This window comes from Hoplias malabaricus, chromosome 8 (genome assembly GCF_029633855.1).
Source record: "Hoplias malabaricus isolate fHopMal1 chromosome 8, fHopMal1.hap1, whole genome shotgun sequence".
Classification (NCBI taxonomy): domain Eukaryota; kingdom Metazoa; phylum Chordata; class Actinopteri; order Characiformes; family Erythrinidae; genus Hoplias; species Hoplias malabaricus.
The window spans coordinates 36,104,025-36,121,715 of record NC_089807.1 but is presented as its reverse complement, the minus strand read 5'-3'; the positions used below and the strand labels follow the sequence as shown (position 1 = coordinate 36,121,715).

The 17,691-nt window shown below is 39.9% G+C and overlaps 1 protein-coding gene across 5 annotated transcripts in view; it reads right to left on the bottom strand.

The window, feature by feature from the left end:
• khdrbs2 (KH domain containing, RNA binding, signal transduction associated 2) overlaps positions 1 to 17,691 on the bottom strand; it is a 142,218-nt gene that overhangs the window by 118,662 nt on the left and 5,865 nt on the right. The gene's annotated exons all lie outside the window — the stretch shown is intronic.

Sequence of the window (17,691 nt, the reverse complement as noted above, 5' to 3'; positions counted from 1 at the left end):
CATTAGACCATTTGGAGTGGTAGAATATGCCACTTTAGAATAAAGAAACCAGACCTATAAAGGTTTATACATGGTGTACAATCTATTTATTGATGGTTATTAATTGCATTGTATACACATTAAAAGTCATCAATAATCAGTTATAACACATAGATAGAAAGGGCAAGTGACCTTTTGTTTACCAAATAATGAAGCCACATCCATGTACAATGTTGGACCTCAGATCTCACCAGAAACTGACCTAAATTTGTCTTCTCCATCAGTCAACATTAAGCCAGTCAACTTCATCACATTCGCTAATAAGTTTTTTTTCCACCATTTTCAACCATTTATCCACCAAGTTTAATGAATTATGTACTAACAGATGTCTTTTTAGACATTACTGATGATGTGGTGTACCTTATTACATGATTCTCAGATCTCGGTGTATACTTTACCCTGACATTTATAGTAAGATATCTGACACTTTTACTATTTAGCAATTTCATTCAAAAGTGCCCTTTTACATCCATCCATTATCTGTAACCGCATATCCAATTCAGGGTCACGGTGGGTCCAGAGCCTACCTGGAATCATTGGGCGCTAGGCGGGAATACACCCTGGAGGGGGCGCCAGTCCTTCACAGGGCAACACACACACTCACACATTCACTCACACACTCACACCTACGGTCACTTTTGAGTTGCCAATCAACCTACCAACGTGTGTTTTTGGACTGTGGGAGGAAACCGGAGCACCCGGAGGAAACCCACGCGGACACAGGGAGAACACACCTCAAAGACAAGTCACCCGGAGCGGTCCCTGGAGCTGTGTGACTGCAACACTACCTGCTGCGCCACTGTGCCACCTGCCCTTTTACATGTGTTACAAATTATTATTAATGATTTAAGGTGTTTACAACCTAATCAATAACATTTAATAAACATATTTTAAACAATTTATGAACTAATAAATCATTATTATTTTGATAGTTACCGTTGTCGGAATAGTGACTGACCTAGAAATTAAACTGTTAATTCAGTTTTTTTCTATTTTATTATGCAGTGAGAAAACAACCTAAATGTTTTGTTTGTTTATTTGAGCTTTTTATTAACTGCTCACTCACAGAGTTCATAATGTTAAAAGTGTCCACATATTGTCATTATGTTGTATACATGTCACCAGCCACATTAGGGCCCATTGAACACTTGTTAGCAGAAGACACGCAAACTGAAACCTGCTGCCCAAACAGTAATATTTCTTGGTTGAGGAATTTTATGGTGCTTTGGAGAATTGAGTCAGAGCAGGAGCAGACACACAGCATTAAGGAGCCCAGGAATGAAGCTGTCACCGGCACTTCCTCGGGGGATTCCCCCGCTGTCGCAGGTAAATTAATGCTCGGCAGAATTAAGAATTATGAACTTGTGCCTCTCTTGTAGAACAATACAGCAGAGACCTCAGCCCTGAAAGTGTGTGTGTGTGTGTGTGAGAGAGAGAGACAGAGGGCGTGAGCTCGGCAGGAGAAGCTCATTATTTCTCACCTCTGCCGCAACTCACTCAGCATCTCTACCTGCATCACATCACATTCATCCATTATCCCCACTTCCGTTTGCTGATGTGGTGAAGGGGGGGATGCAGACAGAGCCCCCGCTGCTGCGGACCCCACCTGCACACTTTCTCTCAGCCTTTAGAAAAAAAAACGCTCTTGTTGTGCTTGCCTTGCTGATAGATTATCAGCGCGTTATTCGGCACGCCCGCGGCTCCGCGGCTGCTCTTTGTCCACACATTTGGTTTCCATAAAACACGTTCTCGGTGGGGTTCCTCTATTACAATTATCTGTTTCTCTAGGCATAATGCATTTGTTGGGCGAGGGTTATTCTGACAGTGACCTTAACCAGCCTTATGCAAATGACTGCAATAAAACATGCTCCACTATTTACAGATCTGTGAAGTAAATTGTAAATTCACAGTCAGTATTACAGACATCATCGCAATGCCCCCAGTCCCTGTACAAACTTCCAGAATGGTTATAACAGTAAAACTCTACAAAGAGCTAAATGCAACTGCATTAAACAGATTTTAAGATGTGGGAATTATATAGAAAACATAAAGATCTTCTGCACACATCTATTTAATTCACTGATTCCTTCTCCCTTACAGTTATAGCTCACCATGGCACTCAAAAACATTGGGACACTCAGAAAAACGGTCACTGTGATGAATATTCAGTACTTTTACTTAGGGAACATACTTGTATCAAGTTGCATTTTTTTTACATACGCCCCATTTTATCTCCAAGACTTGTATTTATTTTATTATTTTATTTTTCGCACAGTTTTATAATGAAAGCCTACTAATATTCACCTCACCATCTGGAGAAGAGCGTGTAATGTACCTTTACAGAAGTTACTCTAAATCCAGCTGCTGTACCTTTAAATGTACATTTAAACTGTTTGTACCTTGGCTGCCAGTGCTGCGGTCAAGAAAAATATTCTTAAATTTTGCTTTGAATCTGTAGCATGTTTAAACTCAGTGTTGTTGAGTTATTATTTGGATCTACTTTTATTGGAGCGAGCCACTGCCTCTGGCTACATCATGCTATGGCCGTTACGGTTGAGAGAGGATCTGAAGCTATTGCTTTTGTTAAAGACATGTTGGATGATTTGGGAAATTATATGTAGTGTGTTACATTCTTTCGCTCTTTTTCCCCTTTTGCTTAAAAAAAATGTTTGTACCTTCAGTGAATATAATGTACCTGACAATGTACGTTTTTTTATGACAGTGTATATTATGAGTAATATATTGCAAATGTAATAAGTCTGAATTAACTTTTTAATAAAATTTTAATACCCTCATCTGAATTCATTCGGATTTTTAAGAACACGCTGCTGATTTCAATGATTTCTCCATTTTCTCACTAATATTAGAAGAGATGGCAGAATTGCATTAATTTTTCATTCATTCATTCATTATCTGTAAGCGCTTATCCAGTTCAGGGTCCCGGTGGGTCCAAAGCCTACCTGGAATCATTGGGCACAAGGAAGGAATACACCCTGGAGGGGGCGCCAGTCCTTCACAGGGCAACACAGACACACACAAATTCACTCACACACTCACACCTACGAACACTTTTGAGTGGCCAATCCACCTACCAACGTGTGTTTTTGGACTGTGGGAGGAAACCGGAGCACCCGGAGGAAACCCATGCAGACACAGGGAGAACACACCAACTCCTCACAGAGGAGCGGGAACCAAACCCACATCCTCCAGGCCCCTGGAGCTGTGTGACTGCGACACCACCTGCTGTGCCACCGTGCCGCCCCGGCAGAATTGCAAAGTTACTATATTGGCTTCTTTACTTTTTGAAATAAATGACAGAAATTATTTAAATATATTTTTAATTGATTTACCCTGCAATGGCATTAATGACTTTTCATTGGTTGCCATCAGATTCAAGTACCTTCTGTAGGCAATAACATGAGAAAGCTGCGACTGAGCTTATAACATTCAGGGCTTATAAGCTGCCAAAAGCAGGTAACCAGCCAAAGCCAAACTTAAACTGACACATTAATATCAGTGGGCAAGCATGGAAGGCGATTTCAAATTATCACCTTTATTGATATATTTTGTATGATTTTCACATATTTTGAATTACATTTTTATGAATGGCGCAGCAGGTAGTGTCGCAGTCACACAGCTCCAAGGACCTGGAGGTTGTGGGTTCAAGTCCCACTCCGGGTGAATGTCTGTGAGGAGTTTGGTGTGTTCTCCCTGTGTCCACGTGGGTTTCCTCCGGGTGCTCTGGTTTCCTCCCACAGTCCAAAAACACACGTTGGTAGGTGGATTGGGGACTCAAAAGTGTTTGTAGGTGTGAGTGTGTGAGTGAATGTGTGAGTGTGTGTCCTGTGAAAGACTGGTGCCCCCTCCAGGGTGTGTTCTAGCCTTGTGCCCAATGATTCCGGGTAGGCTCCAGCATCTTAGACACCTATGATTATTATTATAATTTTTTTTCTTCTCAATAAACATAGTGCTTATATATAACCACAATAAATACAAAAACATAAAAAACATTCAGTCACAAAAAGTACATCCTCTACATCAGGGGTCCCCAATTACTTTTCCTTAAGGGCCACATCCAACCAACATCGCAAAGGCAAGGGCCAGTGTGTCCTTCTCCTACAGTTTCATACAGTTCGAGACAAGAGTTTTTATTGCGGTAATCATATAATTGTTAAGCCTATGTAAATAAGTAGGCCTAGCTAACTACAGTTCTATGATTTTATTACAATTCAATGTGAGACGTGACAGCAGTGGGTTGAAACAAGAGATCTGAATTTGGGGCAGTCCTCATTGATTGGTTTGTTTTTTTCTTTTTGGCACCAGTAGCGTTAAGCCCCGGTCACACTGTATTTTCGAATTTCACTAAGGCTGTTTCTCAATATTTAATATCGAACTGCCGTACTTGGTTGTATAAACTTTGCGAGTTCGACTCGTGAGTACAAAGCTCTGAGGATGTGAGGACGCTGTGGTCATTCTGTTATAGGAACGCAAACGTACTTGATGAGTCACCATCTCTGTGGCGGGGAAAAGCCATCACGCTGAGGTTGGTGCTAAATGCATTCTGAGATATGTGACACTCTCAAGTCTAAATAAGTCTCGTCCCAGTGCATCCTCGATAATATAGGCTGAGCAAGAACACATCTGAGTATTGTAATTGTACACATTGGCTAGATGTGGATTTTTAAACAGAACAGGACTTGGGCTGTGATTGTTGATGTTTCCCAAGAACATGAGAATGTAAGAACACACTGAGAAACAGCTTTAGCCTGGTGAAATGAGTGTAAGGCCAGAAATCAGTGCTGTAAACCCTCCTGCATTTTGTCTTTGCAGTTTCACATCTGAAGATTCTAACAGTAGCGGTGAAAAATTAGGAATTTCATGTGCAAAACTTAGAAGACACAAACCCAATGTGACTGTGGCTGTGTTGGTTGCGGGCCAAAGGTTTAGCTCTTGCAGGACGCATTAGGCCCACGGGCCGCCTGTTGGGGAACCCTGCTCTACATTAAAATGATAAAATGTTGTGAACAAGTGTGAAGAAAAAAGTTTGCTTCCAGATGTTCTCCTTGATCATATGGATTTGTTAAATCAACAGCACACTTAATCTAACAAAATGAAGTATTTATTAACAAGGATTGGATGATAAGCTCAAATTATAATGGACTGCCACAAGGAGAGCTCTAGAAAGGGTTTTTTATTTTTATATATATTTTTTTGCTTGTTTGTTTCTTACTGCTCAAATAAATAGCTTCTTAAATGTCATTTTTTAGGTGACTAAAACTTTCACACAGCGCTGTACCTGTCAGAGTTGTTCTATGTCATGCAGCACTCTGCGAAGAGTGTTTCAAGAGTCCTGGCTCTGATAACGTACTTAGGAACTCTCAACATACATTAAGGTTTTAAAATAATGTGACATAGTAATCTTTAAAGTGGCAGGAGCGTATGTCTATTCTTCCCCACCCCAGTAAAGAATCCCAACAACACAGCGGAAACCACAGCAGACTCTTTGAAATGATTCATTCATAGAGCATGGCGACAATTTCTGTCGAGCCTGACTGGATGGCTCTTTCAAACATGACAGGATCTCTTTTATTCTGTCACTCGTGGTAAAGAGGTAGTGTGGATTAGGACTCTCTCTCACTCTCTCTCTCTCTCTCTCTCTGATGAAGGATACAAAAGAACTCAAACTGAGCTGAAAATGAGAGACACTTGGTGAGTGAGACCAAACAATGAGGGACAGTGTGGCTTCGATTTATGAGGCACTGTGACGAGTTGTGGCTGAGAACACCACTGCCATAAAACCATGTTTATGTTCCTCAGCACTTAAAAGTGCAACCACATGGGGTCTTAAATATACATTTTGGCTTGCTATATAACGTTGTAAACCATAAAGTGTCGGGATGAGAGAATATGGGGGAGATTTTAGAGCTGGTAAATGTACCAGTGCATATTGTATTAATCTCAGTCTCATCAGAGTGCTGCTGCAGACTGCTAATCAAATTTCTCCCACAAAACATAGCATTATGAAAAGCAATAGCTGTGTCTCTGCACTGTAATATTGGAAATCAGAATGCATTGTATTGTAGAGTATTGCATTGTACTGGAGAAATTACTGGGTAACACTAAAAAATAAAAAAATAATAATAAATAAAACGCCTTTTCTTATGGCACTTTGGGTAGCTGTGGTCAAGAGAACATACACAGTCTGAACTGCCAGGGGTGCTCGCTCTGGCATCGATCTGCTGTAAGGCTTCATGATATTTCTGGGATTTACTGAGAGAGTGAGCACCTAGAATCCAATTCCATTATCTATTTTCAGCTCAGGTAGTTATAGGCAAGAAATAAAGAATATTTTTAAGGCCATACACAGTATTCTACTTGTCAGCAAACAAGAACGTATCAGTCTTCTCTCCCATGGCCAAAGTCTAATTCACTGCAAAGACTAAAATTGAAGGAATTTTGTCCCAATGGACACAAAGACAGCAGTCTACTAAATGAATCCATGGTATCTATGCACATTCTTAGCGTTACACTATCCTTTATTATCTCTCAAGCCCACCATCTAACAGGTTATTGCTATTGCAGTCCTTTAAAAATGTGGCTTCCAGCGTCATCGCTTCACTGAACTGGCGCAAGATAAGATTATAAAAGTAGCATAATAAAATGAAACCCCCTAGCTGAATTCAGTGTTCATAAGGTAAAGCATGTGAAATCATATTTTAAAAAAATGCTTAAAGACACAATGTGATGTAATTTAAAGAGAAATCAGGAGAATTTCCACCCAAAGCTGACTTTATGAAATATCCTTTTAAGGGCCTTGTTCAATACTTCCTTTTTACGAATTATGTTGACCTTTTTCTATAATCACACACTAAACTCTGGTGCTAAAATTACAGCTAAAACTACACAGGTACAAAGACGGGAGAAGTCCCCATGTTACCAGGGCACTGTATTCTCAGGATCCTTTTTTGTCTCTCACTTCCATGTCTAGCTTTCCCAGATGCTAACATTTGTGTCATGTTTTTCTGAATTGTGGCATCTATATTCCCAGGATTTTATTATCTTACCTGACATTTTGTAGAAAATAACCCTAGTTAGCTAGTGAGCTAAACCTAGCAACAACAAAAAGAAGTAATTTGCACAGCACTTAAAGCAGACACAGAACATAGCCCAGACCAAAACAACAGCACTAATAAATAAGCTAACATTTATTCTCTATAACCTAGGGTGACCAGACGTCCTCTTTTACCCGAACATGTCCTCTTTTACCCAAACATGTCCTCTTTTTTAGACTTAAAAAAATGTCCAGGCGGAATTTCACAAACGTCTCTAGAGCTTACATAGAATTTTGAGAAGCGTTTTGTTCACAAACTAGTCCCGCCCTCCCCTACTCCGTTTGTTTCGCTTGAGTGAGAAGGGGGCGTGGTGAAGTAGCCTAAAAGTTTCGGATTGGACGGTCTGACTGTAGAGCTACCGTTATTGGTGGATAACCTTCTCTGTAAACATTTAATTGGTCAGTCTGCACGTCAGTAGTCCTTGTTTACGTCAGGCAAAGCTCATGTACCCACCCTCATCTCGAGTAAATGTACGTTCTTGGATGAATTTAAAAAGAAATTCCCATGTTTTGTGTAGCAAATAAAGGTGTAAAGACCTAAAAGCACACATAGGTTCAGCTAAGCGTACAGCGAGGGGCGAGAGTTCATCCCCCCCCCCCCGAGACGTGTCCTCTTTTTCTGCATCTCAGATCTGGTCACCCTACTATAACACCTTTAACATAGCCCTAAGCATGATCTTAAAACCCATTGTCCTAATGTACCCAGGTTAGCTTGTATCACTGTTAACTGTTATCATCAGTTGGTACCACAGTGGTAAAAAGTACTGCTAGCTAAAATCACTGCTAGCTATTAGGAGGTAGAGGCATACATCAATTGGACTGTAACAATTTGAGACAGTACTGTATCAATGGCCCCAAAGAATGAATGTGTGTTTGCATAAAATCTGTTGTACTAGCACAAGAAGGTGTCTCAAATTATAGCTGACCTTCACAAAAGGCAAGTAATTTTACAGTAACGTTGTTCAAACATTCATATTACTCTAGCTCCAAAATTTAGCAAAGAGCTAATTAGTCCTTCCTGCAAAGCTACATTAATCTCCAGATGTTTCTAAAGAGAAGAAGAACTCCCTGAATGTAGCTTTTTGACCTCCACACAAAAAAAGGACGTCCCATCTCTCTCTTCCAATTAGAAAAATCTCTGCCTGCACACCCAGCAAAACTCCTAGCGCCTGCTCTGGAAACTAGCAGAAAAAGCAGTGAAGCTTTAAGACTGTTGGTGGACAGATGTCGGCTCAGCGGGTTCCAGCAGCTTTCAGCATGCCATAACGAAGTTGCAACACAGAGTGACGCTAATTAAGTCAAGAGTTTTAAAAATGTGAATATCTATTAGCGGCTATGAGAATATGCCAGGCCTACTGCTCACATGTAAGTAGAATTTAGAAGCGCTGGGTAATGTGGAGATTTCTCTTGCTTTCCCTCTCCCTCTCTCTGTGTGAGATAATTCAAAAATACCCACAGATCACATTCCCATGCTTTTCATTAGAGCTCTTTCTTCTCCAAAAGAGTAATAGCTCTCGTGATCGTAATAAGGTTCCTTAATTGAACCTTTGCCTGGGGCCTTTTATTCCCAGTGCAAGACAGAGGAAGGCGTGTGTATGTGTGTGTGTGATGCACTAGAGGGAGACAGCATTTCAGCCAGATTCTTCCTCTTGACTCGTTTCCGGATAAGGGCAAGAACACTAAAGGGAAAGGGTACAGAAGAAAGGGTTGAGCTTTGTTAGTATGCACAGAAAGGCAAATGAGTAAACCATCTCTAGTGTAAATGCAAAGAACCTCAGGGAATTGGCTTCTATCTCACTCACTCACTCACTCACTCACTTACTAACACGTTTAACTAAATACTCCACAAAGGGGTGCTATTCAGTGATGGTGTGTGTTCTTATTTTTTCCTGCCCTGGTTACACATGGGGTTAAGGGTTATCCTTGAGTTGTGTGTTAATATGACTAACAACTGAATAAAATTATAATTAGCACAGTTAATTTAGCCAATGTTTTAGCTAATCTACCTGATGTTTTAGTAAGTTACAGATAACATCTTTTTAAATAAATTTTAAAAAACTTCCTATTAGCTATTATGCTATCCAGCTAAAATTGTGTTTTACAACTGTTCTGACACAAGCAAGACTAAATACAAATCCTCTATATAACACTCAATTCTGATGTAAACCCCAGTGACTCGAGACTAAACTCAGACTCAAACCTCAAGGCATACTGTTTACTAATCCCTCAAAACCAACTTAAAAGGGGATAGGGATGGACATGGCCACATAAGACTGGGACCATTGGTATAAAAGGTCATACAATTCCATCACACAGTTGCTGGAGGTGCATTTGAGACAAGTGGATACTTTCACATACCACTGTCCATTTATGACCAGATCCCTCCAGACAGCTGTTAATACCAAGTCTAAATATGACATATAAGCAAAGCCCAGCAGTGGTGAAGAAAAAACAAAAGTAACCACCCTCAGATGTGTCAGGGCAATTGAACTTTCTGGTTCTGAATTTGCCGCCCAAGGCTAAGCCAATCTGCAAGAGCGAAAAAGTGGAACACAGACTAATTTCCATGAGATCTGAGCTTTGGAAAATGACCAAAATGTCTTAAAAACGACTGTATTAATGAGATTCTAGCAGCAATCTTACTGGGACCATTTTCAGTAGGTTAGATCAGTAGTGTCAGAGCACTTTGCTACCCATGCAGATACCAAGGACAGCAAGAATCATAGTATATATTAATGTAAATACAGAAAATAAGAAACTCAGATGGATCTTGTATGTTATCCATTGTAAAAACAAATCCCCCTTAAAGGGGAAAGGAAGGAACTCTCAGTTTTGTTTCTAGAGTTAATCTGCCCCATCTATAGAAATTCATTGACTAACTGTGGAGCTTAATGTTCTTGTAGTTTTGGTTGGTTATTTGGAGGGTGGCACGGTGGTGCAGCAGGTAGTTGTCGCAGTCACACAGCTCCAGGGACCTGGAGGTTGTGGGTTTGATTCCTGTTCCGGGTGACTGTCTGTGAGGAGTTGGTGTGTTTTCCCTGTGTCTGCGTGGGTTTCCTCCGGGTGCTCCAGTTTCCTCCCACGGACCAAAAACACATTGGTAGGTGGATTGGCGAATCCAAAGTGTCTGTAGGTGTGAGTGTATTGCCCTGTGAAGGACTGGCGCCCCCTCCAGGGTGTATTCTTGCCTGCCTTGTATTCCTGCCTTGCTCTGGACCCACCGCGACCCTGAACTGGATAAGGATTACAGATAATGATTGAATGAATGAATGATTATTTGGAGAGGAGCACAATAGATGGTATTACATTTCCATGGGGTCCGGGGTAATACTCCCTTTTACTGGGGGTGCTTTGCAGTTTTATTTCCATCCAAACTGACCATGTCATGTTTTTCACTAAACTCAGCGAGTGTCTGATCAATTTATCCCTGTCCAGATGCAAATCTCTGCATTTTAACAGGCAGATCTTGCCTCACATTTGATAAAAGTAGGGGTTTGGACGTTACTGCACACAGTATTTAGCCTCTGCGGGCACCTTTCCATAGATCTTTCCAGAAAATATTTTCAGAGCAGCAAACGATACGAAAATGGAGCAGTTACTGAACCAGTTGTTTGGTGTAGGTGTTACAGTGCAGGCATACAGCACTACTACAGCACTATAATATATACTCATATATTATAATATCATTTGAGAACCTCTCTCGTAATCATGTGATAACCCAATATAGTTCAGGAACTCAGATGTCCTCTAGTTTTTCATTGCCATCCGGATGCGAGAGTTTTATCACCAAGGAGGCATGTCAAATTTCTATTACAGAAACCCCCTTGAAAACCTAATCCAATCCAAACGGGGCTTAACACCACTCTCCAGGACCAAGAATGAAATAGAACTATATCTAGAAGTTGAGATTGTGCAGATACTGCAGTCAAATTCAAATTTAATGCCGACTTGATCTCTTTAAAAATGTAAAAAAAAATCTAAATGAGGAAATTTCACCATATTCTCTATTTCATAACCAATCAAGCTGAAACAACTGGATCTAATCACTACAAATTAGTATAGAGAAAGAGCCAGACAGAAATTCCCTCTTTGTTTAGCGAAGGGCAAGAGGGCATCTATCAATTTCTACAGTAAAACAACATTCGCCAAAATATTGTGAAAGCTGGCATTAACCTATTAGCCTATGCATGATTGTTATGTGAATGAGAAAAAAAGGGCTTGATGAGTTTTGAAATAGAGAGCTGTCAGCAACAGCTGACCCCTTAATCATATTGCATTTCAAACAGCTCTCTTTCCACACACTCAGGGGTTTGTTTCATCATCTGTCTAAGAGATGGAAACCGGTTAGTCTATACCACAGTCCTACAAACCTGAGTTTGTCCTGAAACATCTCACTTAATAAAGTGCATTTATTTCCAGATAATACATCTTCTGCATACATCTTCTGGTTACATCACGTTGCTCTGCTGTAAATACAAAAGGACTTAGCGTGTGGAGGCCTGATATTTTTCCTGCTCACTCATTAGCACTCTTCTGAGACAACTCATACTGGACCATATGCCTGGACTCGAGTTGTACTCACAGATGAAACCAGGTACTCTGGCACTGCTCCACAGACCAGGTGCCAGAACTCCACAAGAACATGCTTTGCTTTCACAATACATAAAATCAATACACTCTTAAAGGAAAAAGCTCTAGGCAGACGCTTGTCCCTGTAGCGGAAACCTTTTTTTGTGAAATAGAATCAGAAGGGCGGTCACTGAGATGCAGGTTTAATCCCACTCACCGAGACAGTATACAGTTCAAAGAACACATTTTCCTTTTCTAAATCTATTCTATAGCAATACAATCTAAATGAGGCACTTTAAAGATGTAAGCGTAACCTGTTCACTTTCTTCAGCTCACAGCTTCCCTTTGTCCAGATGTCAGGTTTTTCTCAGGACCCCCAAACACAGGAGTTGTTTTTATTTAGGTATAGTGATTTTGTAGAAGACTCTAGAAGACTGTTGCTCACAACATCTCAGCACAATCATGTGGAACTGATTTAAAGGAATATACAAGTACCTGATCCTAGGTTCTGACCAAATATTGTGAACACACAAAAGCTTTTATTATGAAGAGTGTAGAGTGCTTTCTTGTAAAATTACTTTTCTTTTCTTGGCTCTGAATTTGAACACGGCTCTAGAAAGTCTCTTTTTTATATATAGCGGTTCTTGAGTTACAATTTGAAGAGGTTTATTTAACCTTAATATTCACAGCTACACTCAATGATCACTGGATTAGGAACACCTGGCATATGGTATATGATCACTAATAAAGTGCCCCCCAATTGGTGGCTACGTCACAATCTGCTCTCATAATAGGCGATGACCTGTCCACTGCACAGCAGAACATTTACCAGCTATGAATAAAATTAGCCACTTGAGCATCTTGGCCCATGCACAGAGCCCAGAGGTATGGTGCCAGTGTTTCAGAAACAGTTAAACGATTGGGCTGATCCCATACCATGGTATCAAGGGTGTACCAAGAGTGGAGGAACCATCAACAAACATCCAGCCAAAGGTCACAAAGTAGCAGGCAACGGTGCAATTTTGCAGTGCTACAGGCTCGATATGCCCCGCACCCGTATTTTGAAAGACAACAAAATTTTTTAAATCAACAGTGTAATCTGGCATTAGCTTGCTCCAGTCTATACACATCCATGCAAAAATACCAATTTTTGACTCACCTTGTGTTCATATTTTATTTATGTTTACTATTTTTACACTGGGGTTGACGTAGCCATTATTATTTTCTTTTGACATATACTCAGGTTAATATAGAGTTCCTACCTAGTAGGAATAAGCTGGGGATAACGGCTGATACCAATAACCCTTAGGGAATATTTATTATGCATTTTGCTATCAGAAAGTTTCATTTGGAATGGCTGGAGTGGAGTAATATAACAGCTGTGTGCAAATTGAAACAATTTTTTACTATTCTGAGCGTTAAAATAAGCTTGTTGTAAATACCTGAGACTAACCCGCAGGAGGTGGAAGTAGATTTAAGAAGAGGATGGGTTTCCAGTGGGTTACACCAATCCTCAAATGGTGAATGCTACAGAGACCTGTTAGCTGAAAACCTGCACCCATATCTTTAGAAGGACGGTTTTACCAACAACCGTCCAATTTCTCAGCAGGACAGTGCCCTGTGTTGTCGGGCTTGGCTCAGACAGGTATGGTTGGAGGCACACAACAATGAATTCTCCACACTGCCTTGGCCCCAAACTTGCCTGACTGCAACCCCACTGAACATGTTTTGTATATGCTGGAATGGGCTGTGCAATCTGCTCCCACACTCCTTCATAATGTCCACCTTACACCAGGATCGAGTTGCCTATGAAGGATGTTAGCCAGTGTGTGGAGTCTGGTCCCCGACGTCTGTGAGCTGTAACTAATCCAAATGTTGGACCAACCCAGGTGTATCAAACACAGTGATCATTCAGTGTAAATAACAGTACTGCCACATTTAAAAATAATTAATATTAAAGTAATAATTTTGATCAGAATAATTCTGGTTCCGCATTTCACTAACTACCGTTTTTAAATCATATTACTGCACATTCTGCGAAATGATTTCACATATCAAAGTAATAATAAATATTGTCATGTTGTCCAACCCTCAGCCATCTGGAGCTGGGAGTCCAAGAAAGAATAACTGGCCTCACAATCTCTGAGTGAGTAGGAGTGCCCTCCCTACCACCCCAATCACTCAATGCAATGCTAGTCAATGACGCTAGTGTGCGAGTACCTCATCCACACAGATTTAGTACCAGTGTACGATAGAAAGAGCAGGACCTGTATGCTGATGTATGGTGGCATTCCCTGGAAAGAAGTACAACATTTCAATGATCAATCACGATTGATTTTTGAAGTCCTACTACATATGACCCTGGGCCGTACATAATGATAGTTCTCAGTGAAGAAATACATCTCTATGCTAGATCATTTTCTTTGTTTCATTTCACACAACTTGAAACCAGACTTTCCACCTTTCTGCTTCGCTGGCAGCTATAAAATCAATTCTCAACACACTGAGATTTTGTTATAATTAGGCTAAACCCCCAGTGTGTCTTCTTTTTATAACGTACACTACTGACTATTCTCTTGCAAGAGCAAAGCCAGACCGATTCCACAATTAAAAGCCCCCTACTGCCACTGACCTACTGTGAATCAATAGCAACTTATACACTCTTAAAAACAAAGGAGCAATAAAGGGTTCTTTAAAACGATGCAATGGAAGAATCAGATTTAATTCCATGAAGGAACTTTGAATCAATTTTAAATTTTGAAGAACCTTCACAGAGTAGAAAAGTTGTATAGTGAGTAAAGGGGTTTTAGCAAGCTGTACATCAAAGCCAAAAAGAATTCAGGGCCTTTCCTTTGTAACAGTGTACAAGAAACCAGTATTGTCCATTAAATGTTTACTTAAGAATTCTCTCAGCTATGTAGGGTTTTGCAAGAGTGATGAAATACACAGCTTCTTAGATTTCTCTGCTTATATCTTGCACTGGGAAAGCTTTCACACAAAAGCGGGATTTGCCCTCTATTGTGAACACAACTCGGAGCGGAGGCGTGGATTGAAGACACTAACCCATGCTCTTTCAGCTTTTCTGTCAGTGGCTTCATAAGAGTATAGAAATACATCATTCTGGGATTACAGAGTAAACACTTTTGGAGGCAGGGTTTGTATTAGTCACTGAGCATATAAAGCAACATGGATATGGTGATAAAATAGCAGTGATGCTAAGCTCATTTACTCTCCCAGTTAGAATGAAGACGCCTCCTTTGTTACAGCTGGCTTTGTTGTAGTAAATGTGCAGGGGGTAAGACTTCACCCTTGTGGTGAATGTGAGTTATTTCAATCACACTGCTCTCTACCACACTGCCTCAACCCCCACTCATTCTGTCCCTCAAATCCCATTACTGAACAATAATAAGTCTTTTTAGAATGTGATAGCCAGCTCACCAGTTGAGGTCAGTGACATGTATAAGCCTTAAATAATGATGTCAAAATAAGGTCCCCATAATATCCATAACTAATCTAGCTGATAGGTGACATCACTGATCATCAACTAATAGTATTTAATTATTATGACATCACAAATACCCATAATGATGTTTTTTGTACCTATTTATAGTTAAATTGTGAGCATTTAATATTTTTTAAGACCTAGCTGCATTGTTTATCAGCACAGCATTAGTGATTTTGTGTGTATGATTATTTGCGATAATATTCTGCAAGCACATTCCATATCACAGAAACAAATGATAAATTTGAAATATCAAGAGGATCATGTGCAGATTCTTCTTTAAAACAGTGCTGATCTCATTACAATGCAATACTCATCTGTACCTGTTTCACAAGCATGATGTGTGTGTGTATTTTGTCCATTTGTTGCCTGCACCCCTCCATTGGCTCTGGTTATGGTTATTATATCCTTTGATGTTTTTTCGTTCAGTAGCACTGAGCTTGGGAAATGCACAACAAAAATAAGACATTATTATTATCATTATGATCATTATTATTATTATTTGTTGAAGATTACCTAGATGGCTAGGGACTATGAAAACACTACCCCGGAGGACTCTGGCATACTTTTGGAATTTAAAAAACATGATAGACTCTGTATCTAGTTGGACACTCCTGATGTAATAGTTGGACAGAGATAAGGGCCAGCTGTCTGTTAAAACATATCACATATTGCATAGCCATACTCTGAGAAACATATATAAGCCTGTGCCAGTAATAGAATCCTCTTATTTGGGAATCATGTGTGAAATAAACATGGTAAATGGTTAAACCATACTGGAGGGGTCTACTCATATATAATATTACGATGTGGTCGAATATATTGTATAGTGTGCTGTCTGTTTGGAAAGTAGTTATTCCCAACTTCTCATCTCCAAGCTCGAGAATTGACAAAGACACTCCACAATTATAGCAGGTTTATCAAGAACCCACAACCTCCATTAAATATATATTATTATATGTTTATTATGTTGTCTTTGAGCTTGGACACCAATACAAACTTTTGTCCTTAAATTTATGCTTTACATACGTTTAAAAAATACAAATAATGAACACTATTCATAATATTATTTATTTTTGTTGATATCTTGTTATGTTTATAATAATAATAATAATAATAATAATAATAATAATAATAATAATAAAGGAGGAAAATGAACTAAAAGTAAAAGAGAAAGATACAAGAAACAATAGAAGAAAATTAAATACATGATTAAAAAGCAGAGGCACAACAAAAAGAAGAAGAAAAAGAAAACTAAGAATAAAAATTAAGAATGAGAATTTTTTATTTATGTAAAAGCTCCCAGCCGACACATAAAATACTGTGAATAAACAATAAGAGAAAGGTTGGTGAGAAGAAGAACTTTTCATTGCAAAGGTCAATGCATGTATGGTGAATTAGACTCTAATTCATTTTAACAGTAATCAGTATCAGTCACCGCTGTCTTAAGGTATGACATTATTATCTACCCTGGAATTAGGCAAAACCTCTTAAAAAACATGAAGTGATTGTAATGAGCAGGAAGGATGCTGTTAGAATTTATACAAGTTATAAGAGAAGCAATATCCTATAAACCACTAATAATCTGTACCTTTACATAGCAAATTAGTAATGATGGGAATCTCCTACCAGTTACCTGTAACAACCCCATATGAATAAAGGGAAAGGTTTAAAGCAAATTGCATATTTAACTGATTATAAAAAATAAACAATACAGACCCTTACGGGCATATCCCCACATTGGGCGGCCATGTTTAAAATAGGGTTAGCACAGCATGTCTGATACATCAGTGTAATGGCTGTTTTGTAACATAAAGAAATATTAATTCATTCATTGTCTGAAACATTGCATCCAGTTCAGGGTCACGGTGGGTCCGGAGTCTACCTGGAATCACTGGGCGCACGGAGGGAACACACCCTGGAGAGGGCTCCAGTCTGTCACAGGGCAACACACACTCACACCTACAGACACTTTTGATTCGCCAATCCACCTACCAACGTGTGTTTTGGATCGTTGAAGGAAACCGGAGCACCCGGAGGAAACCCACGCAGACACCAGGAGAACACAGCAAACTCCTCAAAGACAGTCACCAGGAGCGGGACTTGAACCCACAACCTCCAGGTCCCTGAAGCTGTGTGACTGCGACACTAACCTGCTGCACCACCGTCCTGCCATGAAGAAATATCATTAGAGAAAATGACTTGTTGCTCCTTTGTGTCACAGGCTACATTTTCTCCCTGCTTAGAATTTCAAGAGTCAGATAAGAACCTACCCCATTGCCTCTCTCCAGAAAATGGCTTGTTGGGTAAATCAGTTTCTGATCATGGCTGTATCAGGAGCAACTGCATCAAACAGTCCATTCTCAAACGAGAGGATATTAAGGTGAGCCAAACTGCATTGAGAAAGGACTGGAGTCACTTAGCGCGGTCCAGCTGCTGGTCACGGTACATGCCCTGCTAACCGGCTTGC